Consider the following 14,873-nt stretch of genomic DNA (forward strand, 5'->3'; position numbering starts at 1 on the left):
CCTCAATCAAATTGTGTATTGAGAATATCTGGATGTCAAATCTCGATTCTTGTTATATTCTCTAAGCCTTCCATTAACAAAAAACATGGTTTTATTCTTACTCACTGTTTTATGCCAGCTCTCCCATTCTAAAATAATGACCATATATTAGACCCAGTCCCACAGAATTCGAATTTGCACAAAAGGCTAGGGGCTTTATTAAAAATCTTTTTGAGATTCCAATCGTATTGCATTGACAACTTCTCCATAATTTTGCTAAAAGCCACTTTCACAAATATAACTCCCATTTCATAAATCTCTGTTGACTTTGTCTATGCCCATTAATTTCAGTCCAATATTTTTCTCTAAAACTGTTCAATTGCTAATTTAGTTGCTATTCCCTTTTTCTGACCAGACTAAAGTTCTCTAGCATTTCTAGGAAGTTTTCTTTATTATTTTCTTTCTGTGAAGGCATATCTGAAGTACTTATTCCATAGTTCTGCTATTTCCCTGTCCTCAATTATCTGGTATCAGACTGTAGGAAAGCTGCACATTTTTTCTCTTAATTTTGCCATTGACATATTTTCAGAAAATATTACAAGTTCTGTCTGATAAACTTTGTTAAGATATTCTTCAGAAACCCATCAATTCCCATCTTAAGCCACTCAACGACTGACCTCCCACATCCATACAATAACAGAAGCACAGTCTCTGTTCCATCAGAAGTACAGCACGGTCTACATTAGGCCCACTTTCAGACACAAGACCCGTAGCTGTGAATCTTATGGCATTTCAAATGCACAACCATGTATTTTCTAAAGGTTTTGAGGGTACCATGACGACTTCCCTCTCAATAAGTGCATTCCGGACCCCAACACACTCTGGGTGAAAAACAATCCTCAAATCCTCACTAAACCTTAAATCCTTCACTTTAAAAGTGGGGCCATTTGACTAAAAGGAACAGCTGCTGTCTATCCACACTGTCCATGTCCCTCGTAATCTTATTCTTCTGATTCACAGACCCCTCAGCCTTCTCCGCTCCAAAGTAGACAACCCGAGCTTATCCAGCCTCTCTCCATAGCTGATATACGCCATCCCAGGGAACATTTTGGTGAATCTCCTCTCCACCCCCTCCAGTACAATCATATCCTTCCTGTAATGTGGCTCCCATAACGAGCTTTCGAAGCGCTGCTTATTCACCAGGTCGTTGTGCGCTTTGATGAAGTGCTTCAAAAGCTAGTGCTGCCGAGTAAACTTTTGGACTATATCCTGGTGTTATGCAATTTTCAGCTTTGACCACCTCAGTCCAACACCAACACCTCCAAATCAGAGACGCAGCACTGATCCCTGTGGCACACCATTAGACACGAGCCTCCAATCACACAAACAGCCTTCTTCCACCACCCTCTGTCTCCTACCACTAAAGTTGATTTGGATGCAACTTGGCAAGTCACTAATGAGGCCTACCTGTTCCTTGATTATTCTGTTCTACTGGATACACTTGGAGAATATCAGAACATTCTCCCTAATCTTGCCCTACCAGTAGATTTCCATGCCCCTGTGTTAGTCAGTCTTCTCCAAGTGATGAATTTCCACCTTATTGCAGCCATAACTGGCCTGTCCCAGATCCTGCCATTATTTGCCTTCAATGTGGAATAGGCAGCGAGGGATGTGTTCTGTTAATTTCCAAGTTGTCATATGTTTTGTGAATTTTTAAACTTCACTGAGATCTACCTCTCTTTCTTTGAAGCTCGAGAGAACACAGGCCGAGTTTCCTCTGCAGGCAATCTCACCATCTGAGGGATTAATCTGGAGAATTTCCATTGCACATCCTCTGTGGTCAGTATATTCTTTCTGAGATTCGGTCACCAAAACTGTGCACAATACTCCAGGTACAGTCCCACCAACACACTGTGAAACTGCTTCAACATGTCTTTACGTCAATGTTCTGACTCTCTTAAACGAAGGCGAACCACACTTTAACTTTCCCCTTACATGTATTCATCCAAATTCCCTTCACATTCATTGCATTTACGAACTCACTGACTTCGTATAGAAACCCTTCCGAAAATCCAGTATATGCCACTTCTACTGATTCCCCATTATCGATGCTGTAAGAAACAACTTCAAACAATTCCAAAGTTTATCAAGTATGATTCTCTATCAGAAATGCATGCTAATTCTCTCCATTGTTGTTGTTAATTTCCAGGTATCAAAAAAGTCATCCTGAGCAATAGATTCTAACAGTTTCCCTACGAATGTCAAGTTAATTGGTCTGCAGTTCTCCACACTATGTCCGTTACTCGGTGTAACTGTTTGGATGCCTTCCCTTCATCGATAGTGCTTGGATCACGTCTATTCACAATAGTTTCCAGTCTCTGCAGAATGTACAGGAAAATAACACAAAGTCATCGACAGTGCAATTAACACTACTATTGGTGTTTTATTTCCAACATTTTGATAGGACGTACATCTGTTTCGTCAGACTTAGCAATGCTCAATCCAGCTCCATGTTCAAGTACTACCTTGTTACTGATATGAATTGACTTTATGTCTTTAGCTCCAAGAGACCGATATGATTACTTGGTATTGCTGGGGGATTTTCTGGATCTTCCTCCATGAAGACAGATGCAAAGTAACTTGTTCTTTTCTTGGTCATTTCCCTGTGCTTCACAATGAACCCTCCTCTCCCGATTACAAATTTCCACATTTGATCTTGCTTTTATTTTGTTTCCTTTGAAATATAGATCACAGATTGATGCAGTCTTTGTGTTCCTGTTTGTTAGCAGGTATGTTCTCTTTTTGATTTCCTTATCAGTTTCATGACCTTCCTTTCCTGGATCGTTCATTTCTGAGAAGTCTCAGCTTACCAGAATATCTGTAATTCTTCTGAAGTCACTTCCTATGAATAATATATTTTCTAATTTGTTATTTTAAACATCATTTACTCACTTTCTCACTCTTTCGTGTTTGTACCTGAAATAAATAGATGTATTTTTCAGACTTCGCAGTATTTCTAAAATATCCTTGTCTTGACCAGATACATTCAGGAACACTGCAGGAGGATAGAAGGACAATGAAGAAATTGTATGAGTGCTGCTTGGCTTTTTTCTATCATTGTTGGCCAACGATTGAGGTCCTGGACGACTGGAGTGTAGCAGATGCTGAGCCCATATTCAAGAAAAACTACAATGATAAACCTGGGAACTAAAGACCAGTAAATCTAATATCTAGTGGGTAGGTTACTTGAGAGGATTCACAGAGATTAGATACACCTGCATTTGGAAAGACAGGGTGTGGTTCGGAGTAAGATGAGAATGGTTCTGGAAAAGCAGAACAGGTCAGGCAGCATCCGAGGAGCAGGAAAATCAATGTTTCGGCAAAAGCCCTTCATCATATTCATCACAGCTTTGTGATGGGAGATCATGACTCGTAAATGTGCTAGAGTTCTTTGATGAAGTGACCAGCAACGTTGAGAAGGCAAGGGTAGTATACGTGCATAGTCTATATGGATTCCAGTAAGGCCTTCAGTAAGGTTCCACATGTTACACTGCTCTGGAAGGTTGGAAATTGAGGGGAAGCTGGAAAATGTGGTACAAAATTGGCTTGATGGTAGGAAGCAGAGGGTAATATTGGAAGAATGCTGGTCAGACTGGAGGCCTGTGACTAGTGAAATGCCTCAGATGTTGGTTCTTATTCCACTGCATATTACATAAATCTGTGATTCATAAGAGAATGTACAGACATGATTTATAAGTTTGAAGACGACACAAAAACAGGCAGCATCATGGAGAGTGATGAAGTTTATCAAAAATTTCAGAAATTACAACAGTACTTTGATCAGCTTGGGAAGTCGCCTGAGAATTTGCAAACGTATTTTAATATTGATCACTGTACGTTCTTGCATTTTAGAAAGTCAAATCAAGGTTGGACTTTCATGGCGAATGGTTGGGTCCTAAGGAGTGTAGTGGAACAGAGGGACCTTGGGATTCAGGTGCATGGTCCACTGAAAGTTTATTCAGTGGTATACAGTGCAGGGAAGAAAGCTTTTGGCACATTGACCTTCATCAGTGTATTTCACTGAATATCAAAATTTCGCAATTGTGCTGCAGTTACAAATATGTTGAGGCCATATTTGTAGTGTTATGTTCAGTCTTGTTCACTGTGCTATAGGAAGGAAGTTATTAAACTGGAAAGAATGCTGAAAAAATTATAAGGATATTGCCAAGGCCTCAATGGACTGTGGAGAGGTTGGACAAACTAGGACTTTTTACTTATGTGTGTGTGAGACTGAGGGAGGATCATATTGAAGTCTGTAAGATCATGACAGGCCTGGATAGAGTGAATGTGCCGAGTTTTTTTTATTCCCAGGGTTGGGCAATCACAGAGTAGAGGGCATCAGTTTAAGGTCAGAGGAGAAAAAATAAAAGGGAACCTGAGGAACAATCTTTTTACACACAGGAGCTGGTACGCATATGGAATAAGCTGCCAGGAGAAGTGATTGAGGCGGATACATTAACATCCTTTAAAAAGCATTTGGACAAATACACGGATAGGAAAGGATTAGAAGGATATGGGGCAATGGCAGGGAAATGGGGTTAGTGTGGATGGACATTTTTGTCAGAATGGACAGTTTGGGCTGAATGGCCTGTCTCCGTGCTGCTGGACTCTATGACTCTAACAACCGTTGCTTGTCTCCCACTGAATGTTATATTGTACTTTCCCAATTCACTGGAACTATCTTGATCCTTTAGCCTCTCGTCTTCCATGTTAAACTCGAAAGTTCAAGCATTCTCTATTGTACGCAGACGCCTTGTAAAATGCACCTTATTAATGTTATTATTCCTTAAAATCTGCTTCAGTACAAGGCAATTAATTCGTCATTCTGACCATACAATACCAAATCCAAAATAACCTGCTCGCTAGTTTGTTTCACAACATATTCTTGAACCTATCTCATATACACTTACAGAATTTATTTTTCACAACATGAGCAGTCACTTAGTTAACGCAGTTTAGACGCAACTTGAGACCATCCAATAAGATTGCAGTATCCACAATACTTGCCTATCTAATTTCTGGAGCATATGATGCTGAGATTTTCTGCTAGCGTTTTGGTTTTGATATATAACACATCAATATTTGCTTCTCCTTGCTATCTGTAAGATCTACCTAAATTGATTCTGTGGAAGCTGAGGGACAGGTCTGTGCCGTTATTAGTGATAGATTTGGACAAGACATTCAGGGAGCCTCACCTCGACGCTGAGATGATCTGAAGAAATGTCCTGCAATACAGGATAAGCATCGATTTCTTCCACGCTCTGTCAGGATAACAGGTACTGTATACTCTGCTCACTTTCACTCACTGTATATCTGTTATAGCACCTACCCCCCGAACAAGGTTCACGCTCTATCTCCAGATAAGGCTCAGGCACTATCAATCTCACTATTGAATTCAGGAACTTTCTTCCTCACTTTCTCTGCCACCTACACAATACCCCCCCCTCCTCCCACACACACACTAATAATATTATATGGATTCAAAACTGTCGACTGACTCATTCCTGGCACCTCACAATTCCCCCCAACTACACCAGCACTAACAGCAGGGTCACCAATTCCCACTCTCCCTCTCACCCTCCCTTTCTCCCATTCCAGGAGGATAGAGCCTGGAATAGGACAGAAAGGCAAAGTCGGGTGGTGGAGTGCCCGAAATCTATTCCCTCAGCCCCTCCCCCTGCCATGCGGAGAGGACCCTGGTATGAGCTGGAAAGGACTGGAATGCCTCGTGTGGAGATTCTGAAACTGCACATCCCACCGACCGACTAAGGAGCAATGTTCAGTGAAAGACAATTCTCACTTTAAACCCACTGGCAGTTCCAACGACAGTCCTTTCACATCCAAAAAAAGACACTGATACCTCACTGCACAGAGACACAGACACAGAAATACACAGAAGTATTGGTAAACACTCCAATATACGAAGACACACAATACTTACAAGGAGATAGGCATACACACAGGTAGAAACACACAGAGACATATACAGTCACGTACGAATAGACACAAACACAGTTAAGAAACACACAGGCTGATACACAGACAGACATAGACACAAACTTGCTTTAATGTTCTTGTGGTGTTATGCTATCAGGTATTCTCCTTCTGAGACAGCAGCAGAGGCTGGGTTTGATACATATTTGATTGGAAAGGGTCAGTGGGAATATGGGACAGGTTTGAAGTCCGATATGCTTTATGTTTATTCCTAATTATTCTGTCCTTATGTCTGAAAAGAAGTCGTAATTTGATGTTAGGTTAACACAGTTTAAAATAACGGGTCCCACAATGAAATAAGGACGTCCCTTTCACTTTACTGTTGTGCCGTCTGTGGTGTCCTCATCCTCGGGGAGCAGTGAAAACTCAGTTATTGAAGATTTTCAACGTTGAGCTTGACTGATCTTTGCTTCACAGGAGAGTCAATGTTTATTGGGAACAGACAGGAGACGGATAGTCAGACACAATCGGATCAGCCCTGAGCATTCTGAATGGTGCAGCCAAAAGGCCAACTGCTGCCCCTACCCCATGTGTTGTTCCTCAATCCACCCTTGGGTCTGTTACAGAGATGTACTGCTGCCCCTACACCATGTGGTGTTCCCTCAATCCACCCTTGGGTCTGTTACAGAGATGTACTGCTGCCCCTACACCATGTGGTGTTCCCTCTATCCACCCCTCAAGGCTATCACAGAGATATACTGCTGCCTCTACCCCATGTGTTGTTCCCTCTATCCACCCCTCAAGGCTATCACAGAGATATACAGCTTCTCCTACCCCATGTGTTGTTCACTCAGTCACCCTCGAGGCTGTTACAGAGATATACTGCTGCATCTATCCCATGTGTTTTTGCTCAATCCAACCCTCGATGCTGTTCCAAGGTCGGGGACCACCCGTTTCAGTCAGGCAGGATCGCTACAATGAGACGGGAGAAGACCATTCTGCCCATCGAAGGAGTTACACAGGAATAAAGAATGAAGTAATTCAGTTCGTTGAGTACATTACACAACCCAGGAGGAGACCATTCAACCCGCCCGAACTGCTGCACAGGAACAGGGAAGCTGTCGTTAACAGGAAATAGCGATTAGAGGTAAATGTTTATTTTCAGGTTGCAAAGCTGTAACTAGTGTAGTGCCCTAGAGATCACTGTGGGATCATCAATGCCAAATAATCTGTATCAAAGATCTGGAGGAAGGGAAGTGAATGGCGCAAAGCTCAATTAACGCATCACCAAGATGATCTTTCAATATGTCATCAAATGGAGGTATTGAGTCTGCTATGTGATACAGACAGGGAAGGTTAGTGAGCAAACCTTCAGCAGAAAGAACATAAGATGAGTTGTCTGCAGTGGAAGGAAGGATAAAACAATGGCGAACAATTTAAATGGAGAGAGATTGCAGAACTTCGTGATACAGGCAGTTTCCATGTTCCTGAGACATGAATCATATGAAGTCAGTCTGCAGATGCAGCAAGTGATTTGGAAGCTAAGTGGAATTATGCTGTTTCTGGCAAAGGTTATCACGTTTAATGAGGAATGTTTTACTGCAACGGAACAGGGCATTGCTGAGACCACATCGCATACACTGTGTGCAGTTTTGATCGCCTTACTTAAAAAAAAAGATATAATTCTTTCAGAAGATTTTCATAGATGTTTCCCTTCACACATTCCTGGAAGGAAGTCCTTTTGTTATGGGCTTATCAGTTTTGATCTGAGATGAGAAATCTTCTTGGACCATACATGACCTTCTGAAAGGTGTTTCAGCTGGATGCACGTTTCCACTTGATAAGGAGTTTAAGTCTAGAGAATAATTTAAAGAATAAGATGCATTGATATCAACACACCTATTATATAGACATCGACTGATATTTACAAATTACACAGACGCATATAAACATGTCATCAGATGATAAAGCAGGGACTTTTGTTTTCTAATGAAAGACACTGTGTACAACAACAGCAATGATGCACCTTCATATCGTCCATTATCATCCGTTCCGGAGAATGCTCCAGGAGAGCACACATGGCCCAGTTTGATGTTCAGTTGATATTATTGTATGGTTCAACACAGAGAGGGAGAAATATGTTCCCTGCCTGAGATGGAGCAGCTGATTGATCCCTCTCTCTTACTTTGTCCACCGGATATCAAAATGTGAGACAATAAAATCTTCACCACTTGTGAAGGATTCCAACTGAGAGCTCATTGGAATCTCTCCGCTGCTGGAAGAAAAGTGAGTTCAGCCAAATCCAACTGTTCCACAAATAAATCCCATTACCAGCGGCTTGTGTGAGCAGAATAATTTCAAAGGCAAAGAACATTTGGGACACTCTTTCTTTTACCATTTGTTGTGATTTCAACTTCCTGCATCTCACATTTTTCTCAAAAAAGCCCAGTCTGTGTCCTATACAATTGACCATAACACTAAAGTGGCTACATTTAAAATTTGTTGTAGCAAGTGGAGGAATGGGACTGGAAAAGGACACAGTGACCCTCCAGCATTTGTCGGAACACAAATGAAAAATACTTATAGGACTGTTCAAGTGGGAATTCCCTTTACCAAACGTTTGTGGTACCTGGATGTTTGCATTTGTTCAAAGCTGTGCTGTATTCAAGCATTTGACAGACAAGTGCATGTAGGAAAATTGTATACAGACAGAAAAGTGCTGCTGAAACCACAATCAGAGTGGCTACGATCTTAGTGCCTTGTGAAGAAGTCACAACGTGTCTAATGACCCAATCCTGCTCTTCAGTCCTATGTTCCTATGTTCAATTCAGCCCCTCAAACTCCTGCACTTTTGCTGATGGGTGCATCTTGCTCCAAATACCTGGTCCACAGTAACACAGGATCTCATTCATTCCCTTCAGGCTGTCACATAGTTTGGTGCGGGTTGGAAAATGTTACTTCAAAACCCAGGCTGGGTTCGAAAGACAACTCTGGTCTCTTTTACAGAGTGTCTCCTCTCTGCAACTTGGGCTTCATTTGGTGGTCACGGTATAGACCCAGATTCACTGTGAATTCAGCCCCCAGACCTCACGAAGTGATGACTCATAAAGTACTTTGCTCTCTCTGATTGGAACATTTAATAACAGAACGTGCAGGAAAATTATGAACGTTAACTCTGTAATTACAGAATATGAGAACATAAGGAACAGGATCAGGTAGTTCGGATAATCAAAACATTGTATACGATCATGGCCGATCTACTGTTCATATTAACTCATCTTTCATGTCCAAATCTTCACACCCCCTCAGCTCTCTGACAGGTCAAAAATCCATCTACCACCTTTTTAAATACTTTCAGTGATGTAGCTCCCCTAGCTGTCGATACAAGATAATTTCTGACATTCACTACCCTCTGTGAGAGGAAAACATTCCCCACACAGACACCGTCACCTATTGATATGAACAAGAGGGGAACATAGGGACTCGGCAAAGAGTGAATAGCTTTGATATCAAGGCAGTATTTCACTGCGAATGTCATTGGAAGCGCCATATTATTTGAGCTTAATGGGAATCAGGTGGCCCCTCTCCACTGGCTGGGGCTTTTCAGAGCACAAAGGAAGATGCCTGTGGGTGGGGGCCGAAAATCTTCTCAGTCCCGGGACATCTCCTCAGGAGATCCTCAGGGTAGATTCCTCAGCACAAACATCTTCAGCTGCTTCATCAAAGTCTTTCCCCATCATAAGACCGGAGGTGGGGATGGTCACTGAGGGTTACACAATGTTCAGAACATTTTGTCTCCCATCAGCTCCTGATGCCGGACAGCATTCAGGCCTGTGCTGTTAAAGTGTCGGTAACATTCATGTAACAGTGCCGTCAGGCACAGTTAAAAGAGGAGCTCATTCAACATCTCAAGCTGGTTACATACAGAAATGTGGAAGCCATTCAGCCCATCAAAACTATTGAACAAGGAGAGGGACAGCCCATTCAATACTCCTGCTTGTTCCACCGGAAGAGAAGGGGTCTGGTCAGTACATCGAACTGTTAAACAGGATCAGGTAGGGTCCAATCAACCCGTTGAACCTGTTCCATGTGACCTGGAGGAGGCCACTCAGCCCCACGAGATGGTTACACATGAACCGGAGGGTGTCATTGATGCTCCAATACGACAAACAAATAGAGCAGAGACTGCACTCATGGATGGCTCTACGAGGTTCCTCGTGGGTCAATTGCCGGTGGAACGTCTGCTACTTTAACCTGGTTTGCTGGCAGTGAGGAGGGAAACCATATTTTTTGTATCAACTCTCAAAGAGGCATCTTCCATCTCTGAGTAGACAGACCCATGTTCTCCATGGAGGTCAGAAGATGATGGGAATAGTTAACTTCTTTAGAATGAAGGCATTGTGGCTGCAGTCAGGATTTTGGATAACACAATGTTCAGTGTCGGATCACAAACCAAATGCACTATATTCAAAGTCTGTCTGTCTGTCTCTCTCTTTCTCTCTCTCTCTCTCTCTCAATATAGGGAGTGGGGGTTGGGTGAGGAGAACATCCTCAGAGGCTCTTGTAACCCGAGTAAAACACGCCATGGATGTTATCACCGTAACAATGTCTGTTTAGAACATCATGAGAGACTGTCCATTCCCCTTAAGTTTCAATGGAATCATCTTTCATTCTCTCACTGCGCTAAAGATTAATCTTCATTCAGCCCTCATTTAACCACCATCCCAGGGATTAGTCTGGTGAAAAACCTTTGCACTCTCTCTGTGGCAGGGTGATTATTTCTTAGAAAGGAAAGAAAATCTGTCCACAATGTCCGAAAGACTGCCTCAACAACACTCTCAGGTTTGGTCACAATAGTTCCTTTTCCTCACTGAGACATCTCCGTTTCTTTCCTGTGGCGTTAAAAGCCTTCCCTTCTCGCAACACTGCGACTGACGTGGAATTTAAAAGCTCCTTACATCTATACGTGAGCGTGAACAAAGCCAACACCAGAGGTGCTACAGGAGATGAACATCACACTCAGGGAAAGACTAAGAAAGAATGCACTTGAAATAAGGAATGGTCACCCACCTGAATGGAAATGAGCTGTAGGAATATGGGAAACAGGCAGAGGAAGGGAGCTATCTTTCCTTTTGTTCTTCCCTCATAGGTCAGGCCAGCATGTTATGCCTATGTTGAACTGAGTGGCTGGTTCAGCTGTTCCACAGAAACGCTCATATATACACAACCCTCCACCACCACCCTGTCTCCTGCCAGTAAGCACATAGACAGAGAAACACGGACACTCTACATTCCACCACCACACTGTTCCTTGCCATTAATTAAATTTACGCCGAAACACGCACACACCAGCCTCCTCCACCACCATGTCCTGCAGTTAAACCGATATATACAGAAACATGCACACATATTTCAAGTACCACCCTGTTTCCAGTCATTAAACAGTTATAGACAGAAACACACACACATCCCTCCTCCACCACACTATCTCCTGTCATTAAACAGTTATACACAGAAACACGCACACACACTATCCCCACCACCGCCCTGACTCCATCCCTTAAATACATGTATCAGAAACACACGCACACAACAATCCACGAGCACCCTGTCTCCTGCTATTAAACAGGTACACACAGAAATACACACACAATCCTCCCTCACCACTCTCTCCTGCCATTAAACAGATATACACAGAAACACACACACATACAAAACCCTCCACCAACAGCCAGTTTGCTGCCATTAGTCAGATAGACACATAAACACACACACACACACACACCTCCCCAATCACACACTCTCCGGTGATTAAACAGATATAAAGAGAAACACACATATCTCGACACCAACACCCTGACTCCTGCCATTAAACAGACATACACAGAAACACACACACAACCCCTCCATCACAACATTGTTTTCTGCCGTTAAACAGATATATGCAGGATCACACACACACACACACACACACACACACACACACACACACACACACACACACACACACACACACACACACACACACACACACACACACACACACACACACACACAAACCCTTGACACCCAATTTGTTTCCCGTCATTAAGCAGATACACACAAAAACAAACACACAACCCTCCACGACCACTCTGTCTCCTGTAATTAAACAGATACATACAGAAATACACACACAAAACTCCAGCACCATCCTGTCTCCGGCAGAAAAACGCACTCAACATCCTCCACCACCACGCTGCCTCCTGCTATTAAACAGAAATTTACAGAGACATGCAGACAACCCTCCACCACCACCCTGTCTCCTGTCATTAAACAGATATACACAGGAACACAAACACACACAATCCTCCAGCACCACCCTACCTCCTACGATTAAACAGATATACACAGAAATACGCACACAACACCCTCCACCAACACCCTGTCCCCATCATTAAACAGATATGCACTGAAACACACACACATACCCAACCCTCCACCACCACCTTGTCTCCTATAATTAAACAGATATGCAATGAAACACACACATATCTCTACACCACCACCCTGTCCCCAGCACAGATATACACAGAAATGCACACACAACCCTCGAGCACCACCCTGTCTCCTGCTATTAAATAGATATACACAGAAACACACATACAACCTTCCATGAACACCCTGCCTGCTGCCCTTAAACAGACATACACAAACACACACACACACACACACGTGCACATACACACCAGCATACAACCTTTCAACAGCAATTTACTTCCTGTGAATAAGCAATTAAACAGATATTTACAGAAACATATAGACAACCCTCCACCACCACCCGGTCTTTTGTCATGAAACAGATATACACAGAAACATGCATACCTATTCCTCCAACACTACCCTGTCTCCTGTCATTAAACAGAAATGCACTGAAACACACACACATCCCTCCACCATCACGGTGTTTCCTGCCGTTAATCAGATATACAGAGGAGCACACACTCAAGACGCTACACCACCACCAATCTGTGTCCAGCCCTTAAATATATATTAACAGAAACACACACTCACACAACCCTCCAAGACCACCCTGTCTCCTGCCATTGAGCAGGTATACACAGAAATGCACACACGCATTACCCTCGACCACCACCCTGCCTCCTGCCATTAAACAGATATACACAGAAACACACATACAACCTTTCACGAACATCCTACCTACGCACAAACCTTCAACACCACCTTGTTCCCTTGCCATTGAGCAGGTACATGCAGAAATACACAAACACACACACACACACACACACACACACACACACACACACACACACACACACACACACACACACACACACACACACACACACACACACACACACACACAACTCTCGACCACCACCCTTTCTCCTGCCAATATCCAGATATACACAGAAACACACACGCAATCCTCCAACACCACCTTGTTCTCCTGCCATTGAGCAGAGATATATAGAAATACACACACACAGAAAACCCTCCACCACTACCCTGTCTCCAGCCCTTAAACAGGTCTACCAGAAACATACACATACGCATACAAACCTCCACGACCACCCTCTCTCCTACCCATAAACAGATACACACAACAACACATACACAAATCCCTCCACCACCACCCTGTCTCCTGCAATTAAACATATATTTACAGAAACGCACACACCATCCTCCTTCACCACCCTGTCTCCTGCAAATAAGCAGATATAGACAGAAATATGCACGCATATCTTCAGCACCACCCAGTCTCAAGTCATTAATCAGTTATATACAGAAACGCGCACACAACCCTCCAACACCACCCTGTTCTCCTGCCGTTGAGCAGATATAAACAGAAATACATGCACACAAACACTCGACCTTTACCCTGTCTACTGCCCTTAAACAGATATACCGAAACACAGACACATACAGAACTCTCCACCACCACTCTGTTTCCTGCATTAATCAGCTATACACAGAAACACACACACAACCCTCCATGAACACCAGTCTGTCTCCTGTCATTAAGCAGACATATACAGAAAAACGCACACAACCCTGCACCACCACCCTATCAACTACCATTAAACAGACATGCACAGAAAAAAGAAAACACAAACAGACAACCCTCCACCAACAGTGTCTCCTGGCATTAAACAGATATACACAGAAACGCACACACCCAACCCTCCACCAACACCACCTGTTCCCATGCCAATGAGCAGATATACACAGAAATGCACACGCAAAACCCTCGACCACCAGCCTGTCTCCTGCCATTAAACAGATATACAGAAAAACACACACACAGACAACACTCCACCAAAACCATGTTTCCTGCCATTAATCAAATATATACTGAAACACACAACACAACCCTCCACTACCACGTTGTCTCCCGCTATTAAGCAGATATACACACACACACACACACACACACACACACACACACACACACACACACACACACACACACACACACACACACACACACACACACACCCTGCCTACAGTCAATAAACAGATATACACAGAAACACACACAAATCTCTAAACCGCCTTTCTGTCTCCTGCTATGAAACAAATATAACAGAAACACACACACAAAACACTCCATGACCACCTTGTCTCCTGTGATTAAACAGAAATACACAGAAGCACACACACAATCATCCACGACCACACTGTCTCCTTCCACTAAACAGACATAAACAGAAACACATACATGCAACCCTCCACGACCATCCTGTGTTCTGCCATTACATAGATCTACAAACATAAACACACACACATCTTCAACAGCAATTTGTTTCCTGTTATTAAGCAATTAAACAGATATTTACAGAAACACATAGACAACCCTCCAGCACCACCAGGTCTCCTGTCATTAAACAGCTATACAC

This window comes from Hemiscyllium ocellatum, unplaced genomic scaffold (genome assembly GCF_020745735.1).
Source record: "Hemiscyllium ocellatum isolate sHemOce1 unplaced genomic scaffold, sHemOce1.pat.X.cur. scaffold_97_pat_ctg1, whole genome shotgun sequence".
NCBI lineage: Eukaryota > Metazoa > Chordata > Chondrichthyes > Orectolobiformes > Hemiscylliidae > Hemiscyllium > Hemiscyllium ocellatum.